Here is a 24796-nt window from a genome sequence, read left to right as displayed (position 1 = left end):
TATATATATATATATATATATATTTCACTATATATATTGTATATATATAGTTGGGTTAGGCTAAAATAAATTCCGCTTGTTATATATATATATATATATATATATATATATTTATTTATTTATTTATTAACACACTGGCCGATTCCCACCAAGGCAGAGTGGCCCGAAAAAGAAAAACTTTCACCATCATTCACTCCATCACTATCTTGCCAGAAGGGTGCTTTACACTACAGTTTTTAAACTGCAACATTAACACCCCTCCTCCATATATATATATATATATATATATATATATTTGTATATATATATATATATATATATATATATATATATATATATATATATATATATATATATTTGTATATATATATATGTCGTGCCAAATAAGTAAAATTTGCGTTATCGCTGTTATTAGTGTTCAGCTGTTTAGTGCCGAGCTTACTTGAAGGTTACTAGAAGGGGTAGCGTGGAAGGGTTGCAGGAAACGGTCATGGATTAGTCACCTGTTTATTAATCGACAGGTGGATACGGAGCGGGTAGAGTGAGGGGGTTGCTGAAAGTCAGACCGTGGAAGGGAATTATGTTGATCTGTCATGTGTGGGGGTTCGGTAACGTGGATTGGGTAATAACACTCACGTTGGATGTTCTAATCGCTTCTCACTGACCTGGCCAGGCCTAGAGAGGGCAGCACCGTAGTGCTGCGGCATATGAATCTAGCAGACAGCATAGGTTGTCTAGCAGACAGTACAGGCTGTCTTCATTCGCTCGGCGATGCACCTCGTGCAGTCTCAACACGACAATACTGGTGGGCATGAAGGTGTGAAAGGCAATTGCATACAATAGTTAACCCAAGAGGGACTGGCTTTCGCTCACCCGAAAATCAAAATGGACATAAATCTGGCAGGCCTAATAAAAACTCTCCCCTCCCGAGGGAAGAGAAAATTGGCGTGCCTGCACAGCTTGACTGAGGACGGAGCCAGGAGACGTCAGCACTGGAACTAAAAATCTTCTATATACAAGTTGTCTACAGGGCTGAAACATCAGGCTTGACTACTCATCCCAGACACTGTGCCATCCTCACATCTGCAAACAATGACTGACAGTAGCATTTCCTAAGGTGTGACATTTGACATAAGGGCGGCACTGCCGTGACCTTAATTTAATACAAGCTTTAAGGAACACACTGGGTGCAAATACTTACAATAACAATATTTCCATGGAATTCGTTATATTACGAGTGCCCTTCTAAAATAATTTACATATTTACAAGATGTCCACCCTGACTGACTCTGTTGTTAACTAACTATACAATGTGTGTGTGCATTAATACCCATTTCTGCAAGCAAACAGATAGCGTAGTTAGCGTAGGAGTTGGACAAGTCAGTAGGTACGTCAGTGTCAGAGAAATGCACTGTTGTCCTGGGTCTCAAAACTGTCATCAGTTTTAGGAGTATCGGGTGAAGAAGTAGATGGGTTGTCGCTGGGATGAGTCTGATTGTGCCTGTGCAACGAACATGACTCCAGTTCTGCTTCGGCTTGCACATGGTCAATATACTTCATGTGGTCAAGGTGAGCTTCTTTGATAGTTCTGGTAGCAATCTTCCTTACCTCGAACTTATTGCCGCAGAGCTGTCGGAGGACACTGTAAGGACCAACAAATTTGGTAACAAATTTATGCATACCTGGGGTCTGCGTCGGGTCGAGCAACATAACTTTTCAACCTGGTTTCACTTAGTTTGCCTTACCGTGGATGTTGCGATCAGATGTGAACCTATCTGTAGCTTTCATAAGGTTCGCTCATACTCGTTGAAAAACGAGCTGTGTGGTCCGGATCTTAACCACACTGGCATTATCAGTGTCGTAGTAGGTTGAGGTGAAGCAAACAGAATTTTGTATGGTAAACGCTTGTCGTAGTGTTATGTGGGGGTTCGATACATGGATTGGGTAAGAACACTCACGTAGGCTGGTTAGTACGTATAATTATAACGGAAAGTATGGGAAGAAGCCGTGCCCCCTGCCTCTCTGCTCTCTATCTTAAGACTGACCCACCAGTGAAGCCTAGGGAGTGAGCGGCGTTCAAAAACATGCTATAGTCAGCAGCAACGTGAATAACAGTCAGTGATTCACACAGACGGTTGGTAGTGAGTCATACTACTGGTAACTGGTTACTGGTAACTGGTACTACTGAGAGCTTGGCAATGCTAACATATGTTTCCCGACATACAGCTAATACAAACTAGAGATGGCAGGCGTACGGCTTGGGCTGATTCTATACAATGTCAAAGTACACAACAATTGAACATTATAACATACATAAGTAGAATATTGGAACGGAAGCTTACGTAATTGACTATAATGAAACTTACTGTAATGAAACTGTAATGCAATACAAGGTATGATATAGCACAACTCATCAAATGAGACTCAACATTGGGATTACACAATAGAAGTGATAAAAAAAATTGATCAATCGATCTGTAATCATGTGATCTACGAATTCTGAGGAAGAAATATATAAAAAGAAGTGTTTAACAGAAAGGCAGACTTGGTGCATTCAAATCTAGACTGTTAAATCTCAGAATTCGGAGAGAATGTGAACACAAAAATTTTTTTTTTGAATATTGATAAGTTGATACTGTAATTATTCATCTATGCAGGTTATTTACATTTAACCCCAACTCTGCTAGGGTGAGATTGACATATGCAGAATGGGTGTCATCTCTGGGAGGATCAAACTCTGTTGCACTGGCTAACTCATGCCGTATTTGAGGCAAATCTGAATTGGTAATTACAAATGATACTTGAGGGTTTCTCAATACCTGTCATGTACATAGGGAATAACGACATTCAGGTTGATCATCTGAATGAGTATTAGAGGTAGAGAGTACAGGATCAGGAGGATTGTCAGAGTCTGTCACATTAGTCTGGGTAGGAACATCATTATCATCACATACTAACTTCAAATGATCTAAATGCGATTCTTTATACTGACCAGTACTAATTTCTCTAACCTTATACTTATTGCCAGTGATATGTTCAACTACTCGATAAGGACCAACAAACTTTTGATCAAGCTTAGGCATTGCAGACGTTTTGTTAAAGTTAGTCAGCATAACTCTCGAGCCTACTTTGATTTCGGACGGCTTTGCTCGAGTGTTTGTGACTCTTGTAAATTCTGCTGTTGATTTATGAAGTGTTTCACAGATTCTTCTAAAGACGCTTTGAGCCAAGCTGGTACGAGTTGCTTTGAAATCAGGGTTGTAATTTGGTTTTGGATTAGAATATAGCAATTCATAAGGCAAACGTTTATCTACACCGTACAATGCATATGGGGTGTCACCTATAGAAACATTGTAAGCAGAATTTATAGCACACTGCACATCAGGTATAACTTCATCCCAAGTTTCACTGTTGGGATTGATAGTGGCTCTCAAGACATCAAGTACTTTCTTATTGGTTCGTTCTGCTAACCCATTGCTGGCAGGATGATCAGTCAGTGATTCACACAGACGGTTGGTAGTGAGTCATACTACTGGTAACTGGTTACTGGTAACTGGTACTACTGAGAGTAGCCGTACAAGGCAAAATGAAGTGTCTCACCAATTCAGCTGTTGAGGGAAGAGTTTAACGTACACTGAACATCTGGAATAACCTCATCTCATGTAGTACAACTCGGGTTAACGGTTACTCTGAGCACCTCTAGGACTTTGCGGTTTGTATGTTCATCAAGGCCATTACTCGCAGGGTGGCGTGGAGCTACAGGCACTTGGTGAATGTTAAAGCTGGAACAGAGATCCTGCATAGTGGCATTTATGAACTCCAACCCATTGTCTGACAGAAGAACTCGTGGTCAGGTATGACAAAGAACGACATGCTCACGGAAAGTGTTTGCGACTGTCTCTGCCATTTTATTTGGAATGGGTACTAACTTGCAGTACTGCGTCAAGTTATCTACAATTACAAGCAGGTGTATATTACCCTTCTCCGACGTCGAGAAGTTCGTCAACAGGTGGACAGAAGTTTTCTCCTAGGGCTCCTTGGTAATGGGATACTTCAGAATGGGACAGGGACCAGTAACGGTACCCTTGTGCTGTAGACATAAAACACACTGGTGTACATGCTTGGCAATTTCCGCTGCCATCTTAGGCCAGAAGTATTTCATTCTTGCCTGTTTGATGCTGCGGTCCTTCCCAGGGTGCACTGCACCTGGGACATTGTGATCAGCCTGAGAGTAGCTGGTACCAGGCACTCCAGTATCAACAGTTGGTGTACAGTTCTGCCAGGGTTCACCAGATGCGCCACACGACACAGCACTCCTTGGTTGACTACAAAGTCCTGCAGCGGAACGGGAGACTGGACCTGCGAGCGAGCGTCCTCCTTGGTCAGGAATTGAAGGACTGGTGACCACACAGGGTTCAACTATTGGGCTCTCTCAAGATCCTCGATGGAGAACGAGTTGTCAGCACTCACAAATGCTATGTGCCTCGACAAGGCATCAGCTACAACATTTTGCTTAGCTGGTACTTAGCAAATATCGGGGTTGTAGTCGTGGAACGTAAGGGACCTTCGAGCATACTTTCCCGAGAGGTTCTTATTAGCGAAAAGAGACAACAAATGCAGATGATCGGTGCAAATCTTGATGGGGTATTGGTAGATGATATCTCGAAAGTGACTCAAAGCCCATTCAATGGCTAAAGCTTCTAGCTAGGTCACTGAGAAATTGACTCCTGCTTTATTAAGGACGCGGCTAGAATAGGCAATAGGCTGTTGCTTACCGTTAGATTCCTGGGACAAGACTGCAGAGATGCCAACTTTGCTGGCATCCGTCGTCAAGGTAAATGCCTTGGTAAAATCTGGGAATCTAAGGACTGGGGCAGATGTTAACTTATTCTTAAGGGTAACAAAAGCTCGTTCTTGATCACACGTTCACTCAAAAGGGGCGTCCTTCTTAAGTAGGCATGTCAGGGGTGCGGCGATGGTGGAGAAACCGGCGATGAAGGTGCGGTAGAAACCCGCTAGGCCTATTAGGAACAGACTGCATCCGCCATAATAGGTCTAGGGAACTTTTGTACAGCCGACCCAGAAATTTTATTTCCTTCCTAAGGAAATGACATTTTGAGAGTTTTACCTTCAGGTTAGCCTGAGCTAGTTTATCCAAATACCTTGTCAAGTTAAATGAGATGTGTAGAGACATCTTGCGACATGACAATGAAATCATCTAGGTAGACCATGAGCGTGCCACCTAGGAGAGTACGGAAAATCGTCATCATCAAACGACTGAACGTGATCGGGCTTCAGCGCAACTGAGCTGATAATAACCGGCTGCGTAGAAAAGCGGTCAACTCTTTGGTCTGGTCATCAAGGGAGATCTGTCAAAACCCTTGAAGAAGATCAAGAATCGAAAAGACCTTATTATCACCGATGTTCTGCAACAGGTCATTCAGAACTGGTAATGGAAATCGGTCAGGGATCGTGTAAGCATTGAGTTTACTGTAATCAATAACAGGACACCAAGTACCGTCTTTCTTGGGGACCAGGATGATAGGAGCATTCCACGGGGAATTGGACTCCTCAGTAACTCCATCACTGAGCATCCTTGCAATGAGTTCTTCGGCGAAGACTCGTTGTGGATGCGGCAGGCGATACGCAGGTACATAAATGAGTTTAGTACTTTTATCAAGTGGAATACGGTGAGAAATAAGTGGGGTAAGGCCCATGGACTCACCATCTAACGCGACTGCAGAACGTGCACGATTGAGAACCTGGAGAAGTTTTGGAATTTCTTCAGGGTAGTCTGTCATAGCTAGATCATCTTTCTGCACTGGCCGGGTGTCGGAAGAGTCAGTAGCAGACTCACCTGGGAGAACTGCACTGGCAAGATCAGCTGGGATTTCGCCCTCCACTCTCACTGGGAGAGGAAATCTGACGAGATCCACGAGTGAGGTGTCCTTCCGTAGGGAAAATTCTCGTCTGTGCATGTTAACGACAAGGACTCGCAACTTACCATGTTGCACTGTGTGAAAGGATGACTCAAGGGAGAGTCCCTTCACTCTGCACGTCTCGTTGTCGACTAGAACGTGCTCTCCTTCGAAATCTCTGTTCACATACACTGTAACAAGATTGAGCGAATTAGCTGACAAATTGACGTCATACTTTGTACAAGCGGTAACTTTGCTCACTGATGCCATGACACGAGTCAGTCGCCTGCCAACAGGGAAACTGTGGCTTGACAACTGTTGTCCTCTACAACAGTGCAAGAGTTAGAGTGAAAGTTAGACCGGGTGTCCCCAGGCTGGGTTTCACTGGTAAAAGAGAGCTGATGGCCAGAAAGTGGCGAGACACGAGCTCTCTTGTGAGGCTGGTCAGGACAAGAGGCCGACCTCCGGGAGAACTTGCTACAGAAACCGTTGATTTCCAAAGATTCCAGACACTGTACATACTCTGAGACAGAGTACGTAGTGGATCCTAAGCGTATGCCCCAGAAGGGCACATCCACTCCATTAAAATCCGCTTTCCACTTAGCTGCACCTAAGCGGATCTTTTGATCTGCCATGGTCTTAAGACCGATAAGCAGATCGCCAAGGAAGACGATGTCATCAACGACTCATGTAAAATAATAATAATAATAATAATAATAATAATAATAATAATAATAATAATAATAAGAAGAAGAAGAAGAAGAAGAAGAAGAAGAAGAAGAAGAAGAAGAAGAAGAATATGGAGACTAAAGAATAGCTGTATTACCACGGCAAATGAATCTAGCAGACAGCATAGGCTGTCTAGCAGACAGTACAGGCTGTCTACACCTGCAATTTTGGCTTAAATAGCAACGAACTTCTTACCAAATAAGGCAAGCGAAAATCTGTGTATGCAATAATTTCGAAAAAGTCATTTTGAATCTATATTATTAAATTATTGTAAACTTACATAAAATATATTTAGCTGGATTAGGCTAAATTAAATTGCGCTTGTTATAATAAGGTTAGGTAAGTTTTCTTGGGTTCTTTTGGAACATAATTATTATTTTTTGTATTAAAATAAGTAATAAAAAATATATCTTTAAACGTATAAGAGAAAATTTTAGAAAGAACTTAATTTTAAATGAGGTCTTGCTAATTGACCAGTTTTACATATTCGGCACGATATATATATATATATATATATATATATATATATATATATATATATATATATATATATATATATATATATATATATATATATATATATATATATATATATATATTATTATTATTATTAACACATCTGCCGTTTCCCACCAAGGCAGGGTGGCCCGAAAAAGAAAAACTTTCATCACTCCATCACTGTCTTGCCAGAGGCATGCTTACTCTTCAGTTATAGAACTGCAACATTAATACCCCTTCTTCAGAGTGCCGGCACTGTACATCTCATCTAGAGGATTCAAGTCCGTCTTGCCGGTTTCCCTGAATCCCTTCATAAATGTTACCTTGCTTACACTCCAACAGCACTTCAAGTCCTAAAACCATTTGTCTCCATTCGCTCCTATCTAACATGCTCACGCACACTTGCTGGAAGTCCAAGACTCTCGTACACAAAACCTCCTTTACCCCTTCCCTCCAGCTTTTCCTAGCCCATCCCCTACCCTGCCTTCCCTCCACTACGGATTTATATACTCGAAATCATTCTATTTCGTTCCATCGTCTCTACATGTCCAAACTATCTCAATAACCCCTCCTCAGCCCTCTGGATAGTAGTTTTGTATATATATATATATATATATATATATATATATATATATATATATATATATATATATATATATATATATATATATATATATATATATATATATATATGCAAAACAACCACTCTGAAAGAATAGTGATAGTTCCTTGATAATGTGAGTAGTCACGAAAGCGCTTGGAATTTCTCTATTCTTTCAGAGTGGTTGTTTTGCATATTCTGAAATCACCTGTTTACTGTGATCTTATTGCATATATATATATATATATATATATATATATATATATATATATATATATATATATATATATATATATATATATATGTCGTGCCGAATATGTAAAACTGGTCAATTAGCAAGAACTCATTTAAAATTAAATCCTTTCTAAAATTTTCTCTTATACGTTTAAAGATATATTTTTTTTCATTAATGTTGATGTAAAAATTTATAATTTTGCACCAAAAGAAACTTAGAAAACTTACCTAACCTTATTATAACAAGCTCAATTTATTTTAGCCTAACCCAACTAAATATATTTTAGATTTGTTTACAGTAATTTAATACTAAACAAACACAGTGAAATATATTTTTATCGTTAGGTTCAGAATGATTTTGGCGAAATTATTGCATACACAAATTTTCACTTGTCCTATATGGCAAGATGAGCGTTGCTATTTAAGCCAAGATCGCAAGTTCTGCCTATTCGGCACGATATATATATATATATATATATATATATATATATATATATATATATATATATATATATATATATATATATATATATATATATATATATATATTATTGTAACCACGAACTAGTGGTGTTGATCAATATCAACACTGTCCTTGCCAAGGATTCGAACCCATGTTGCACTGGCCCGCCGTCTGTACTGGCCTGGCGTCATGTGGTTCTCACTTGCAATGGCGGGCCAGTACAACATGGGTTTGAATCCTGGGCTAGCACAGTGCCTCGGGATACGAACTTAATTCGTTCCAGATGGCTGTTTGAGTGCTGATACCAAAGGAATTTGTTCCCCTATAGAATAATGTAAATCAGATTAATCTGTGTCAGACCCCCAAAAATATACTTACAAAAGCTACAAAAGCACTTACATAAATACACTTACATAATTGTTCGAGTTGGGAGGTGTTCGTATCCCGAGGTACCACTGTAGTATATAAATTCGGCACGACATACGCTTAAAGATGTCGCATTTTGCAACACTTGGGGCTTGTAGTGCGAGAGGTGACATACGAGGAGGGAGTGACACACGAAACAGGAAGTGACACACGAGGGAGGACAGTGACACATACGAGGAGGGACAGTGACACACACACGATGGGGGACAGTGACACACACGAGGAGGGACAGTGACACACACGAGGGGGGACAGTGACACACACACGAGGAGGGACAGTGGCACACACACACGAGGGGGACAGTGGCACACGCACGAGAAGGGACAGTGACACACGAGGGGGGACAGTGACACACATGTACCATCAATGTGAGTTTCTACCAGTTTATATTATTCACTGACTGAAAATTCAGTGCATTTGAATACATGTAAACACAACTGGTAGTCTGGTTTGCAAGTTACATGTGCCTTGCATATTGTACATTGCGCTGGGATTGTACATTGTACAGGTTTTTTCCACTCGGAGACTATTGAAACTGACAATCAGAGATATCTGATCATCGTTCAGAGTGGAAAACTAATCAGAGACGTTAAGACTGTCGAACACACTGCTCTGGGTTCACCTACATTGGATTGTGAAGCTGAATTCACGAAGAGAGATACTGGGTAATGGCTGTCGTGAGGGAATGTTTGCCCAGTTAGATTTCAACAATCTGAGCATTGACCGGGAGATAAAGAAACGAGGAGGTATATCAATCTTAGTATTGGAAACCCTGCTGAAGATTCTGAACCTTCAACCTTGCTTAAAACTTTCACCCTGCAGAAGGTACTCAACCCTGCTAAAGGCACTCAACCCTCAACCTTGCTGAAAGCATTCAACCCTCAAACAGTGCATGGAAAAGTTGATTGTAGGACCGAAAATGAATAGGTAAACTGGTCAGTTAGCAAGAAATCATTTAAAATTGAGTCCTTTCTAAAATTTTCTCATATACGTTTAAAGATATATTTTTTTCATTTTTGATAATGTAAAAATTAATTTTGTACCAAAAGACCCTTAGCAAACTTACCGAACCTTATTATAAGAAACGCAATTTAATTTAGTCTAATCCAACTAAATATAAATAAAGTGTAATGTTACCACCTGCCGTTGTACACTGACTCATTCATACTGATTGGAAAAAATACGAATAAAATAAAAAGCAGTTCGGGAATTTGAGAAAACTCTCAGTATTTCTTGTATGTAGACAAAATTCAAATAAAAGTCGTATTCAGATATTGGCTCTCTGCTTAAAATAATTTCATACACTGATGATGACAAAAAAGTGAGCGGAATCCTACAGTCTGAGGAAGACTCCACGCTCAGCAATGTGAGGGTTTAAGACCTTCATATTTTTTTCTCCATGCCCTGTGTCCACCTTGTCAGTGGCATACCCAACACCTGCACTGATGCCACAGTTCCTCGAAGAAATTGGCAGAATTCCCATGAACTATTTTCTTGTGTCGGATTCTTTGAGTCACGATTGTAGACGAACTTTTAAGTGGTGCTGCTCTATCAGATAGGCAAAATATACTTCTTAGCATTAACCAAACTACATTATACTCGCATATTTTCACTCCTCACACTGAAGACGCACCAGTTATAACTAGCAGTATGTCAGTGGTATGTTATACCCAGAGGATGACTGAACAACTGTGTGATTTACCGAGTGTCTGTTTTAAGCGGACATCTATTTTTGTGTTAACATTTAAATGGTTACCAGCGAGATCATTATTTTCAGAGCAGTAGAAACCGAAACTGATGTTCTCTCTCCTTCTTCAATACTGTTAAAGTACCAACCTGCTTCTTGAGACGCCAAGTGCTAATCTTCCTGTAAATCATTTTTTTTATGTGAAAATTCTTTGTAAACATTTATTTTTTACAATACGAGCAGTATTAGGAAAACACTGCTGGTAAATAGCACATGGTGGGAAATCATTTATTATGTTTTACAACACAGACACAAAGCTCCAGATTTGAACCTTCAACCCAATTTTCAAATAACAAAAAAAGGCACAATACCGTGACTGGAACGATACACAAATATGATAACAGTGATGACTGAAGACAAATGTTAACTTATTAAACGACAGGTCAGTTAAGTTATCATTTAGAGAAAAATAGTGCAAAGGCGGGAAAGGCCAGGAAAATTGCAGGATGAATAATGAAAGTTTTAAAACAAGTGAAGTCACGCCAATGATGACACTATTCAGATCACTTGTTCTCGCACATCTGAAATATTGTTTTGTGCTCACAGCAAAAAAGATCATGCAAGAAAATATTTATAGACATCGTTTATTTTAAGTATAGTCAGTCAGACATCAAGACTACCGGGAACATCTGAAAACACTTGGACTCTATTCAGTAACATAGAAAGGTAACTCGAGTGCTAGTGCACTCACCTCACGCACACAGGTTCACCCCAGTACGGACGGAAACATTAGGACGTGTTTACTTAACATACCTACTGTCCATGTTCACCCATTAGTAAATTAGGTACCTGGGTGTTAGTCGACTAGTGTGGGTCGCATCCTGGTAACAAAATTGACCTAATTTGCCCGAAATGTTTTGCATAACACTTCTGTATAGTAGTATCTCAATGTCAGCAAGGTCTGTATACATTTTAAATGGATTTGTAGAAAAAAAAATAATAATAATAATAATAATAATAATTATTATTATTATTATTATTATTATTATTATTATTATTATTATTATTATTATTATTATTAATATTATTATATCTATGGAAAATAATTGACGGTCAGGTACCCGGTCTATACACTGCCATAACAACGGATAGAAACAGGAGGCGGTGCAGAACAAACCCAGTGAAAACCAGGAGTGTCGTAAGTAGAATCGAAGAATAACTGATCACTTAGAAATTGGCATAAATCAGTGAGACAGAAACATACAGAAATTACAGAAAAATTTCGTAAATGGTGTTAGCATGGGCAACATATATAAATACTACGCCCATTGATTATGTAAACATGGGTTAAAATAAGATTTCTTAACATCCAAGACAATACAAGACAATACAAGAGAGCTAAAAACAATGGACCGTCACTTTAAGAAAGATAATAGATTCCATCACCCGGAAATGTGTCAAGATTCACATTAAAACAATAAATTTACGGCTAAAAATTCTGGCTGCTGCAGGTGAAAGTTATTGAAAATTACCAAAAATAAAAAAAATGGGAGTTTGGCTAAACAAAGCGCAAGAAGAGAAACATCGGAGAGGAAACATGGAAGATAAACAAGTAGAATAATGAGAATCAAATATAATGCGTAAAGAAAGCAATAAGTAAACTAGTCATACTTGTCACTGCCAGAGTACACACACCAGTCATGCTGGTCACTGCCAGAGCACACACACCAGTCATGCTGGTCACTGCCAGAGTACACACACCAGTCATACTGGTCACTGCCAGAGTACACACACCAGTCATGCTGGTCACTGCTGCAGTACACACACCAGTCATGCTGGTCACTGCCAGAGTACACACACCAGTCATGCTGGTCACTGCCAGAGTACACACACCAGTCATACTGGTCACTGCCAGAGTACACACACCAGTCATGCTGGTCACTGCTGCAGTACACACACCAGTCATGCTGGTCACTGCCAGAGTACACACACCAGTCATGCTGGTCACTGCCAGAGCACACACACCAGTCATGCTGGTCACTGCTGGAGTACACACACCAGTCATGCTGGTCACTGCCAGAGTACACACACCAGCCATGCTGGTCACTGCCAGAGCACACACACCAGTCATGCTGGTCACTGCTGGAGTACACACACCAGCCATACTGGTCACTGCCAGAGTACACACACCAGTCATGCTGGTCACTGCCAGAGCACACACACCAGTCATGCTGGTCACTGCTGGAGTACACACACCAGTCATACTGGTCACTGCCAGAGTACACACACCAGTCATGCTGGTCACTGCTGCAGTACACACACCAGTCATGCTGGTCACTGCCAGAGTACACACACCAGCCATGCTGGTCACTGCCAGAGCACACACACCAGTCATGCTGGTCACTGCTGGAGTACACACACCAGTCATGCTGGTCACTGCCAGAGCACACACACCAGTCATGCTGGTCACTGCTGGAGTATACACAAACCAGTCATGCTGGTCACTGCTAGAGTACACACTCCAGTCATGCTGGTCACTGGCAAAGTACATACACCAGTCATGCTGGTCACTGCTGGAGTACACACGCAAGTCATACTGGTCACTGCCGGAGTACACACACCAGTCATACTGGTCACTGCCAGAGTACACACACCAGTCATGCTGGTCACTGCCAGAGTACACACACCAGTCATGCTGGTCACTGCAAAAGTACATACACCAGTCATGCTGGTCACTGCTGTAGTACACACACCAGTCATGCTGGTCACTGCTGGAGTACACACACCAGTCATGCTGGTCACTGCCAGAGTACACACACCAGTCATGCTTGTCACTGGCAAAGTACATACACCAGTCATGCTGGTCACTGCTGGAGTACACACACCAGTCATGCTGGTCACTGCTGGAGTACACACACCAGTCATGTTGGTCACTGTCAGAGTACACACGCAAGTCATACTGGTCACTGCCGGAGTACACACACCAGTCATACTGGTCACTGCCAGAGTACACACACCAGTCATGCTGGTCACTGCCAGAGTACACACACCAGTCATGCTGGTCACTGCAAAAGTACATACACCAGTCATGCTGGTCACTGCTGTAGTACACACACCAGTCATGCTGGTCACTGCTGGAATACACACACCAGTCATGCTGGTCACTGCCAGAGTACACACACCAGTCATGCTGGTCACTGCCAGAGTACACATACCAGTCATAGTGGTCAGTGCCATAGTACACACACCAGCCAAGCTGGTCACTGCCAGACACACACCAGTCATACTGTACAATACCAGAGTACACACACTAGTCATACTGTACACTACCTGAGTACACACACCAGTCATGCTGGTCACTGACAAACTACATACACCAGTCATACTGGTAACTGCCAGAGTACACACACTAGTCATACTGGTCACTACCAGAGTACACACACTAGTGATAGTAGTCAGTACCAGAGTACATACATCAGTCATAGTGGTTACTGCCAGAGTACACACACTAGTCATACTGGTCACTACCAGAGTACCCACATCAGTTATACTGGGCACTACCAGGGTACACGCACCAATCAAACTGGTCACTGCCAGAGTACACTCACCAGTTATACTGGTGATTACCAGAGTACACACACCAGTCATACTGTACACTACCAGAGTACACACACCAATTATACTGGTCACTGCAAGAGTACGCACACCAGTTATACTGGTCACTGCCAGAGTACACACACCAGTTATACTGGTCACTGCAAGAGTACACACACCAGTTATACTGGTCACTGCCAGAGTACACACACTAGTCATACTGGTCACTACCAGAGTACACACACTAGTGATAGTAGTCAGTACCAGAGTACATACGTCAGTCATAGTGGTTACTGCCAGAGTACACACACTAATCATACTGGTCACTACCAGAGTACCCACATCAGTTATACTGGGCACTACCAGAGTAGACGCACCAGACAAACTGGTCACTGCCAGAGTATGCACACCAGTTATACTGGTCACTGCAAGAGTACACTCACCAGTTATACTGGTCACTGCCAGAGTACGCACACCAGTTATACTGGTCACTGCAAGAGTACACACACACCAGTTATACTGGTCACTGCAAGAGTACACACACCAATTATACTGGTCACTGAAAGAGTACACACCAGTTATACTGCTCACTGCAAGAGTACACACACCAGTTATACTGGTCACTGCAAGAGTACACACACCAATTATGCTGGTCACTGCCAGAGTACGCACGCCAATTATACTGGTCACTGAAAGAGTACACACACCAGTTATACTGGTCACTGCAAGAGTACACACACAAGTTATACTGGTCACTGCAAGAGTACACACACCAGTTATACTGGTCACTGCCAGAGTACACACACCAGTTATACTGGTCACTGCAAGAGTACACACACCAGTTATACTGGTCACTGCAAGAGTACACACACCAGTTATACTGGTCACTGCCAGCGTACACACACCAGTTATACTGGTAACTGCAAGAGTACACACACCAGTTATACTGGTCACTGCAGGAGTACACACACCAGTTATACTGGTCACTGCAAGAGTACACACACCAGTTATACTGGTCACTGCAAGAGTACACACACCAGTTATACTGGTCACTGCCAGAGTACACACACCAGTTATACTGGTCACTGCAAGAGTACACACACCAGTTATGCTGGTCACTGCAAGAGTACACACACCAGTTATACTGGTCACTGCCAGAGTACACACACCAGTTACACTGGTCACTGCCAGAGTACACACACCAGTTATACTGGTCACGGCAAGAGTACACACACCAGTTATACTGGTCACTGCAAGAGTACACACACCAGTTATACTGGTCACTGCAAGAGTACAGAGTACTGCAAGAGTACACACACCAGTTATACTGGTCACTGCCAGAGTACACACACCAGTTATACTGGTCACTGCAAGAGTACACACACCAGTTATACTGGTCACTGCAAGAGTACACACACCAGAGTACACACACCAGTTATACTGGTCACTGCAAGAGTACACACACCAGTTATACTGGTCACTGCAAGAGTACACACACACCAGAGTACACGCACCAGAGTACACACACCAGAGTACACACACCAGAGTACATACACAACAGTAATGCAGCCTAAAGAGAGCAAAACTAGAAGATTACTGGAACAAAACTTAAACAAGGTTAATTATTATTTTATTATTAAAGATTCGCCGGTATTCTCCCGGCCTGGCCCGGCCCGGGCCTTTTCCAAGTGGTGGCCCGGCCTTGGCTCCCTCTTGGGAGTGTCTGAGACCTAAGTCTCCCATGGGAGGAGGTACAAGTACCTCCTCATCTTTGGGACCAACTGTCCACAGGCCTAGCCACAAGCTAGGCCTCTCTGGTCTGTCATCCCCGCCCCAAGGGGACTGATGGGAATGACAGTCTTGTGAGCTACAAGCTCTGGCTCAGGCACCTACCCTACCCTACCCTACAAGGGCTGGGCATGGTGTCGATCAACAAGATTAATTCTATTCTATTCTATTCTATTTGATTCGCCGGTATGGTATCCCAGCCCGGGTCTCTTCCATTTTGGTGACCCGGCATTGGCTCCCCGGGTAGGGAAGTGTTGTTTATCTTCACTTGCACCTGCGTGACAGGTCTTCAGCAGGAAGGGGGGGGTACCCCACCGGCTCTATGGCCAGATGACGTACCAAACGTTAGTGTGCACTAACAGTGGCTGGTGTGCAGTGCAATGGAGTCCCAAAGCAGGCCCTCGCAGCAACTTCAGCGGGGGGGGGGGGGCGGATGACGTCCAATGACTGGAAGCAAGGTTTCCAAGTCCCTGACAGCTAAGTATACAAGATGTGCTGCCTCATCCTCTCGGGCCTGCCCCACTGGGGTCATTGGGAAGTGTCTACAGCGAAGGGGCATCGTAGCCGGGCAGTCTAACAGGTAGTGCACCAAGGGCTTTGGAACCATTTGGTCACAATGGGCCCAGAGCTCCTCTCGTGCCAGTTCAACAATCCTCGCAGTGGTGGGATACCCTAAGCGAAGGCGGTGGATATGCACCCTCAGTTCTCTGGACTGTGTCCGAATACTTGGTGGGGGCGCCCTGTGGGTCGCCCTGACATACCAACAGAGGCTCTGTGAATCCCCAGGGTCAGGGAATGGGCGCCTGACTGCACCGGCAGCCCACAGCACAATCTGGCTGAGGCTGATGGAGATTGCAGCACGTGGCTGTGCCTCGAGGGTTGCAGTCCTAGCAGCCTCAACTGCAGCATCATTGCCAGGGATACCCACATGGCTCGGGATCCAGTTGATGGTAGCCCTGCGACCCTGGGCCATGAGAGTCTATAGGTCACCCTGGATGGATGTGATTAAGTGTATGTTGTTCTTTGGCTCTCTGTGCATAAGCGCTTGGATCGCTGCCTTGGAATCAACGTGGATGATGGGGAGATGCTGATGGTCTGCAAGAGCATGCTGCAGAGCTTGTTGGATGGCAAAGAATTCGGCCTGGAGAATGGTGCAATGATCTGGGAGGCGCCAACCTGCTGTCAGATTGCTGTGGAATATCCCAGCAGCTGTGCAGCCTGCCACTGGGTCTCTGGAGCCATCGGTGCAATATGGCACACACCCTGGGACTTGCGCACCCACAATGCTAGCCGAGGCAAGTCGTTGCAGAATGTCCTGGGTGCAATGTCTCTTGCTGTCTGGTAGGGTTGTCAAGTGCTCTGGCGCCCAAGGGGGTGGCACCGTGTAGTTCGCTGCCAGTCTGTCGCAGTCTCTCGCCTGGAGCAGTGTCATGGGCAGGAGCTTCCGTGTGGCATCTGCTACCCACCACATCCATCGGCGGCCGGGATGCAGTGGAATGATCTGTCCCTGGCGGACCTGTAAATCTCTCATCAGTTTGTCAGCCCCTGGGAGTCGGAGATACTTTGCGATCCTCTTGGCAGCCACCAGTTGGATCCTGTCTTCAAGAGTCTGTAGCTGCACCTCAACCACCTAGGAGCCCCCAGCATGGCCCGTACAGCTGTGTTCTGGATGACACAGAGGGGTTTGATGTTTGTGGGTCTGGCGTGAACCAGAGCAAGTGCCCCATAGTCAACGAGGGAACGTATTGCCTGGATGTAGAACAACCTCATGACCTCGAGGCTGGCCCCAACCCTAGGGTTGGCCATGGCACTCAATGCCCTGACCCTCTGCAGAGCCCTCTCTTTAATGTGGCACATGTTTCTGGAAGGTGAGGTGCCTGTCAATGTAGATGCCAAGGTACCTATAACTGTGAACCCACTCCAGGTCGATGCCCAGGATGCACAGCCTCTGACTGGGCACCCTGGTGCGAAGGATCATGGCTTTGGATTTTGCCACAGATATCTGGAGCCCCAAGTGATGGCAAGTGGAAGCCAGCAGATCGAGGTCCTCCTGGGCACGCTGCAAAAGCTGGCGCTTCCTAGGTACGACAAGTGCCAGGTCATCGGCATAGCTGAGGAGGATGGTGCCTCTGGAGAAAGGCAGGCACACCAGCTGGTGCATCAGTACATTGAACAGGGTGGGACTAAGCACCCCGCCCTGTGGAGTGCCATTGTCCAGGGTCTTGAGAGAAGAGGCATGCCCCTGGAAACGTACCCGGGCCCACCTGTCCTGGAGATAGGAACGAAGCCATGAAAGCAGCCTGCCTTTAACCCTCCTGTGGGCCAAGAGTGAGAGGATGGCAGGTGCACTGGCTAGCTCAAAAGCTTTCTCGAGGTCAAGAAAGACAACAATGTGGGCTTGGGCATCCGACCCAATGCCGGCCAGTAGAGTGGTAAGGCTTTCGAAAGTGCCCACTCCTCTGGTGAAGCCATAGAGGTGTTTATGAGGAGGGCCAAACTTCCACCTCAGGCACTCCAACACCATCCTTTCAGACACCTTCGAGATGCAATTGGTGAGGGAGATGGGTCTCACACTGCCAGGATCCCCAGGCTTAGGAATCGGTATGATGTCAGCCTCCTTCCATACGACAAGGAGTTTGCCAGCTCGCCAAGTCCGGTTGACGACCCCCAGAACAGCTGAATGTCCAGAATGGCCAGACCGAGTGATCATGTCATAGATGATACTATCATGCCCCGGTGAAGTGTCCCGATGAGATGCGAAGGCTGCCTGGAGCTCCTGGTCGGTGAAGTATTCATCCGTGACGTCCTTAGCCTGGCATGCCGCTTGGATCACCATCATCCTTCTAGGAAGGAGGGTGGCTTGGAGGTCCTGGAGATCCTGAGGCAGTTGAGCCATGGCCGCTCTGGAGGTGAAAAGGTCCACCAGACGTTCTGCCTCCATTGCGAGGTCTGGGTGCAACCGAGCCACACTGCAATGCTGCCCAGTGGCCAATCGTAACTTGGTCCAAATCTCAGATAAGGTGGAGGAGTACCATTTAGCTTGCCAGACCCTGTGTGAGATGTGGTGTGCATGCTGCACCACTTCCCTGAGCAGACGCATGGACTCAACCGTGGGATTACGCCTGTGCATCATGCGTACGACATTGATGCGGTGGTTCTGCTCCCTGATGTCCTCATTGTAAAACCCCCAGTCACGTTTATATGACCCTCCGCCTGTAATCTTAGGTATGGCTGCTTCAGCTGCACATGTGAAGGCCACCTGCAAGCTTTGAGCCGCCTCATCTGGGTCTTCCGGAAGAGGAGACTCTGCCCACCAGCGCTCAATGACCTCCTGGAAGCACTGCCAGTCGGCCTTTTTTAGATTCCATCTGGGGGTAGGTGTGGGGAGCGGGCACCGCTGGACCATCAGTGTGGTGACCACTGCAAAGTGATCACTGGTGAGACAGGGGTGGACCTCCCATCTCACGCTCGAGAGCAACCACCTAGAGATGAGTGTGACGTCCAAGCGGCCACCGTGGTGATGGGTTGTTTCACCATTATTGAGGAGGGCGATCTCAGGGACCTCCTCCAGCACAGCCGCAGGGTGCCTCCCAGCTGCGTTGGTAGGAGAGACAGAAGAAAGTATTGGGTGGTGGGCATTGACATCCCCAGCCACAACAAGACCCTCCTGTGGGGCGAGTACTGCCACCTCTGAAATGTCAAGGGTGTACCGAGAGCTTCTGTAAATATTGTAAACCACGAGAGGTCCATCCGCTAGGTGTAGGGTGACAGCCTGAACCTCTATGCCCTCCCCACAGTTGATGGGGTTATTGGAGATTGAATGAGGGATAGTGGTCCTGATGTAGATCGCTGTGCCCCTGCCAGTCACTTCCAGGCGCTGAAGGTAGGCCGAGAATCCCGGAATACGTGGCTGCATTTGACGTGACGAATTGGTGAGTGTCTCCTGGAACAGGAAGACATCAACCTCATCCTGAACTGCAGCTTCAATCACTAAGTGAATTTTCTGCTGCAGCCCACAAATGTTCCACTGGAGGATATTCAAGGGCCGCAGAGGTGGCCCACTGATTCCATCTCTGCCTGGGACTCGTCATCCATTGTTGGCGACTCCGGGGCCTCCTCCATCACGGACTGGAAGGACTCCTGGATGATGGCTTGAAGCTCCATTGAGTCTTTCCTGTCCAGTAGGACCACGCCCAGCATCCATGACAGGAGCTGCCTGCAGGCGCCCCTGTCCTCCGCCGACGGCAGCAGGCGACAGAGGAGTTTTGAGACGACCCCGATGGTTTTCTTCAGTCGATCCGGAAATGATTCGACCATTACCTCTGCAGGCATTGAGCTGGACGACCCGTCGAGTCGGGGCTGGGTCACTGGGTATGTCTGGGTGGCTGTCGGCACTGCAGCAGCATAAGCTGGGTGCACCCTGAGCCCAGCCTGAGTGGCCATGGGCTTCCGGGTCCCCCGGCGGGAAACCTCTGCCGCTCACAGTAGGGGCCTGCCCTTGAGAAGAGGCCTGCTGGTGGTATGGCAAGGAATGTTGGTGCCCAGCTGGGACCTGCTGGGCAATGTGCCTGGCCTGTGGCTGTTTTTCCCAATGATTCTGTCTTCTTTGCACCTTGCCATCTGACCCCGCAGTTGACCGCGCTGCTGCAAACCAGTGCCTGCCCCCTGATGCCACCGCTGGGAGCCCAGTGCTGGGAACTCCCTGATATTGCCCTCCTGCGGTATCTGGGGAACCGTGGTTGGAGCCCATACTGACTGCTGCTGGGCAGTTCCAAGGCTGGGTGACGTCGGGGCTGTCGGGTCGTTCCGATGACAAACCTGCTCCCAGTGCTGCACCATCACAGGACAGCTCTGGTTCCAGGCATGGTGCCTCTTTGAGCAGTTGGCACACTTGGGCTCTGGCCGAAGGGCTTCGCCAGTTGGCTGTTTGAGGATTGCAATGCAGTCCTTCGAGTCGTGTGCCTTGCTGCACACACCACACTTCTTCTCTCACTGGCAGGTGGCTGCAATATGATTGAACCCCTGACAGTTGAAGCATTGTACGGGGCCTGACAGGTATGGTCGGGTCTTGAATCTTCCCCAGACCCCAAGGTCCAGGTGCATGGGAAGTGGACCTTTGTGGTGGATCAGCACCTGGCGGGTGGGCACCTTGTTCACCATTGCAGTGAGTCACTCCGCCTTGACAATATTGGGCACTTCCAAAATGGGGTCCAGTGGGAGGGGCACAGGGACGTGTAAGAGCACCCCCTTGTACACCCTCTCCGAAGCAACCAGTTCCACCATGCTGGGATGCGTCACAACCAGCCCCTTCAACTCCTCATAAGAGTCTTCATCCCGAGGTATGACCAGAACCTCGTTCCTGAGAGTAAACTCGCAGTGGAACTTGAGGCGGGGTAGACCTTCCAGATACCTTACAAACCCGTAGTTGGGAACTTTGAATTTGTTGAAGGCCCTGGTTGCTTGTGCCCGAGCTGAGCGGGAATTCCTCCTTCCACGTGGAGTCAGCCAGTCCCCGTCAACTGTGGACGCCGGCGCAACTGGTATAGGGACCTGGGATGGCTCCATCCTTGCCAGTTCAGGAGCTACATCCTCCTGGCTTCCTTCCACGACCCCTATGGCCATCTGGGGGCGCAAGTCTCCTTGGGTAGGGGCTGCCGACGAACCTAGTGGCAGATTGGTAGATACAGTAGTCTCCACTTCATCCTTTGCCTTCTTGGTGGGGGCTCCCACCTGCCCCACGTCGTCCTCCAACTCGTCCCCGCATTCCAATGAACGTTTAGGCCGTTCTCCTGGATCTGTCATGGTGACTGTAGGTGTGGGGACAGAGCCAGCAGCAGAGCTGCTGCCTGTGACCTCACAGCTGCCCACACTGGGTGCAGAGCTGTGAGGCACAGAGCTCCAGTCGGGGCCCGTAGCCACCCTCTCGTGGCTCACTGCTCTGAAGCACTGAACACAGTCCAAGGATCACCAGGAACGACGCTAATCTGTGCGTAAACTAACACAGATTTGCGAACACAACACACACTGTTTTCCAGTCTTCCTCCAGTAGATAATCCTTATGAATCTCCAGTCCAGTTTGTATTGCCGTACCCGACGTCTTCTTTCCGTCCAACAAGGTTAATTATTTATTTTATTATTATTGAAGATTAGCCGGTATTCTCCCGGCCCGGGCCTTTTCCAAGTGGTGGCCCGGCTTTGGCTCCCTCTTTAGGGAGTGTCTGAGACCTAAGTCTCCCATTGGAGGAGGCACAAGTACCTCCTCATCATTGGGACCAACTGTCCCCAGGCCTAGCCACAAGCTAGGCCTCTCTGGTCTGCCATCCCCGCCCCAAGGGGGCAAATGGGAATGACAGTCTTGTGAGCTAAAGGCTCGGGCTCAGGCACCTACCCTACCCTAGAAGGGTTAGGCAAGGTGTCGATGAACAAGGTTAAGAAATTGAACAATAGAACATTACTAAATATTCAAAATAATCTAACTTACGGTACAACTATGTAACATTCTAGTATTAGTCAGCCCGAAATAAATGTCTTAATCTCCTAAATGTATATTTTGAAAATAAAAATGTTCTCCATGGGGAAGTGGATCAGAATTCTTCCCCTGTAAACCATCCATGTCGAAAGAGGCGACTAAAATTCCGGGAGCAAGGGGCTAGTAACCCCTTCTCCTGTATACGTTACTTAAGTTAAAAAGAGAAACTTTTTCGTGTCCCGTCGCTCGATCGCTAGGGCACTCAGCTCACACACTGAGGTCAGGAGTTCAAATCTCCGGTACGGCTGGAAAACATTAGGGACGTGTTTCCATAAGACACCTGCTGTCCCTGTTCACCCATCAGTATAAAATGGGTACCTGGGTTAGTCGACTGGTGTGGGTCGCATCCTGGGACAAAACTGATATTTTGCATAAGTGTCCCAATCTTCAAAACTTATCTAATTTGCGGGAAATGCTCAGCATAACAAGCGGCTTTCTATATAGTAGTATATCATTGATGTCAGCTAGGACTGTATACCTTATATATGTACCTGTAGATACGGGATACGGCCGGTTTGTTGAAAGAAGATGAATGTTTATATATTTGTTTGTTTTGTTTAATAACAGAGAAAGGAACAATAACATAAATAACTCACACTAACTTGCTGTTAAGGTAATTTAGGTTCCACCTCAAAAATGTCTGATTTAACCTTAAAATAATCTCTGTGCTTAAATATTATATAGATACTAAGCTTCGATGAAGCTTTTGTTTATTTAATCTAAGTCAAGAACCATAATTTGATTTTTTTTTTGGGTTATCCTGACTAATTTACACACGTATGATAATTGTTATTACGTAAGTGTACCTGTCTAAATAAAGTTACTACTTAAGTTTACGATGACAGTGTTGAAAGAAAACTTGTTATAAGTGTCTCGAGGAAACTTTGGGTCAGCGGGAACTATGCAAAACTGATATGAATATTTTTATTTACTACAAGTACATGTACAAGGTATACAGTCCTAGCTGACATCAGTGACACACTACTATATAGAAAGCCGCTTGTTATTCAGAACATTTCGGGCCAATTAGGTCAGTTTTGTCCCAGGATGCGACCCACACCAGTCGACTAACATCCAGGTACCCATTTAATTGATGGGTGAACAGGGACAAGATAAGATTTCGTTCGGATTTTTAACCCCGGAGGGTTAGCCACCCAGGATAACCCAAGAAAGTCAGTGCCTCATCGAGGACTGTCTAACTTATTTCCATTGGGGGTCCTTAATCTTGTCCCCCAGGATGCGACCCACACCAGTCGACTAACACCCAGGTACCTATTTGGTGCTAGGTGAACAGGACAACAGGTGTAAGGAAACGTGTCGAAATGTTTCCACCCGCCGGGAATCGAACCCGGGCCCTCCGTGTGTGAAGCGGGAGCTTTAGCCACCAGGCCACCGGGCCACAGCAGGTGTCTTCTGGAAACACGTTCTAATGTTATCCAGCCGTACCGGAGGAGATTCGAACTCCGAACCTCAGTGTGTGAGCCGAGTGCTCTAGCGATGGATTTGTTGGGATTTTTAACCCTGGGTGAAGGTTAGCCACCCAGGATAACCCAAGAATGTTAATGCGTCATCGAGGACTGTCTGTCTGATTGCCACTGGAGTTTTTTAATATTGTCCCCCAGGATGCGACCCACACCATTCTATTAACACCTAGGTACTTACTGCTAGGTGAGCAGAGACAGCAGGTGTAAGTTTATTCAGGAACAACAAAGGAATAATGAGGGACCCAGATTACTACCTTGGGGAACTTCACATGCTATCGGCAGGGGTTCTGATTCTGTTTTGTTGATTTTGACAATTTGTTTCTTATTGTTAAGATAGGACTTAAACCAGTCTACGGAGCCTATGCCGATAGCTTGAAGTTTCTTACATAATATATTGTGGTTGACAGTATCGAAGGCCTTTTGCAAGTCTAAGGTTACCATTCTTATGAAGTTCCCTATCGACATTCCAGTTCTCATGTTATCCATCAGATTAATTAGGGAGATGACGGTTGAATAAGATCTCCTAAAGGCTGATTGGTAACTATGAAGAATGTTGTCATTAAGATACGTAGCTACTTAACTTATACCTTGTGTCAAAAGCTTTTCTTAGGTCAATAAAAATTCCTAGTGGATATTTGAGTATGTTTTGAGCCGTTATAAATGAATACAGTCTCCTGTGCACAAGTTTCTCAAAGATTTTGGATAGCAATGGTAAGTTAGATATTGGCCTATAGTTGTTTAAGTTTTATGTATTGATGTAACCCTTGCCATCTTGAGTAGTTTCGGGAAGGTGCTAGTCTCTATTGACTTGTTAAAAAGTAATGAAATAGCATGCGAAAGGACAT

General features: G+C 45.4%; 1 protein-coding gene across 1 annotated transcript in view; it reads left to right on the top strand.

Annotated features, from left to right (window-relative positions):
* Nucleotides 1-24796, top strand: part of LOC128698520 (histone-lysine N-methyltransferase SETD1B-like) — a 438732-nt gene that overhangs the window by 246722 nt on the left and 167214 nt on the right. The window lies entirely within an intron of this gene.

Source organism: Cherax quadricarinatus, chromosome 14 (genome assembly GCF_038502225.1).
Source record: "Cherax quadricarinatus isolate ZL_2023a chromosome 14, ASM3850222v1, whole genome shotgun sequence".
NCBI lineage: Eukaryota > Metazoa > Arthropoda > Malacostraca > Decapoda > Parastacidae > Cherax > Cherax quadricarinatus.
The sequence above is the reverse complement of the archived record's forward strand: the minus strand, read 5'-3'. Positions and strand labels throughout refer to the sequence as shown.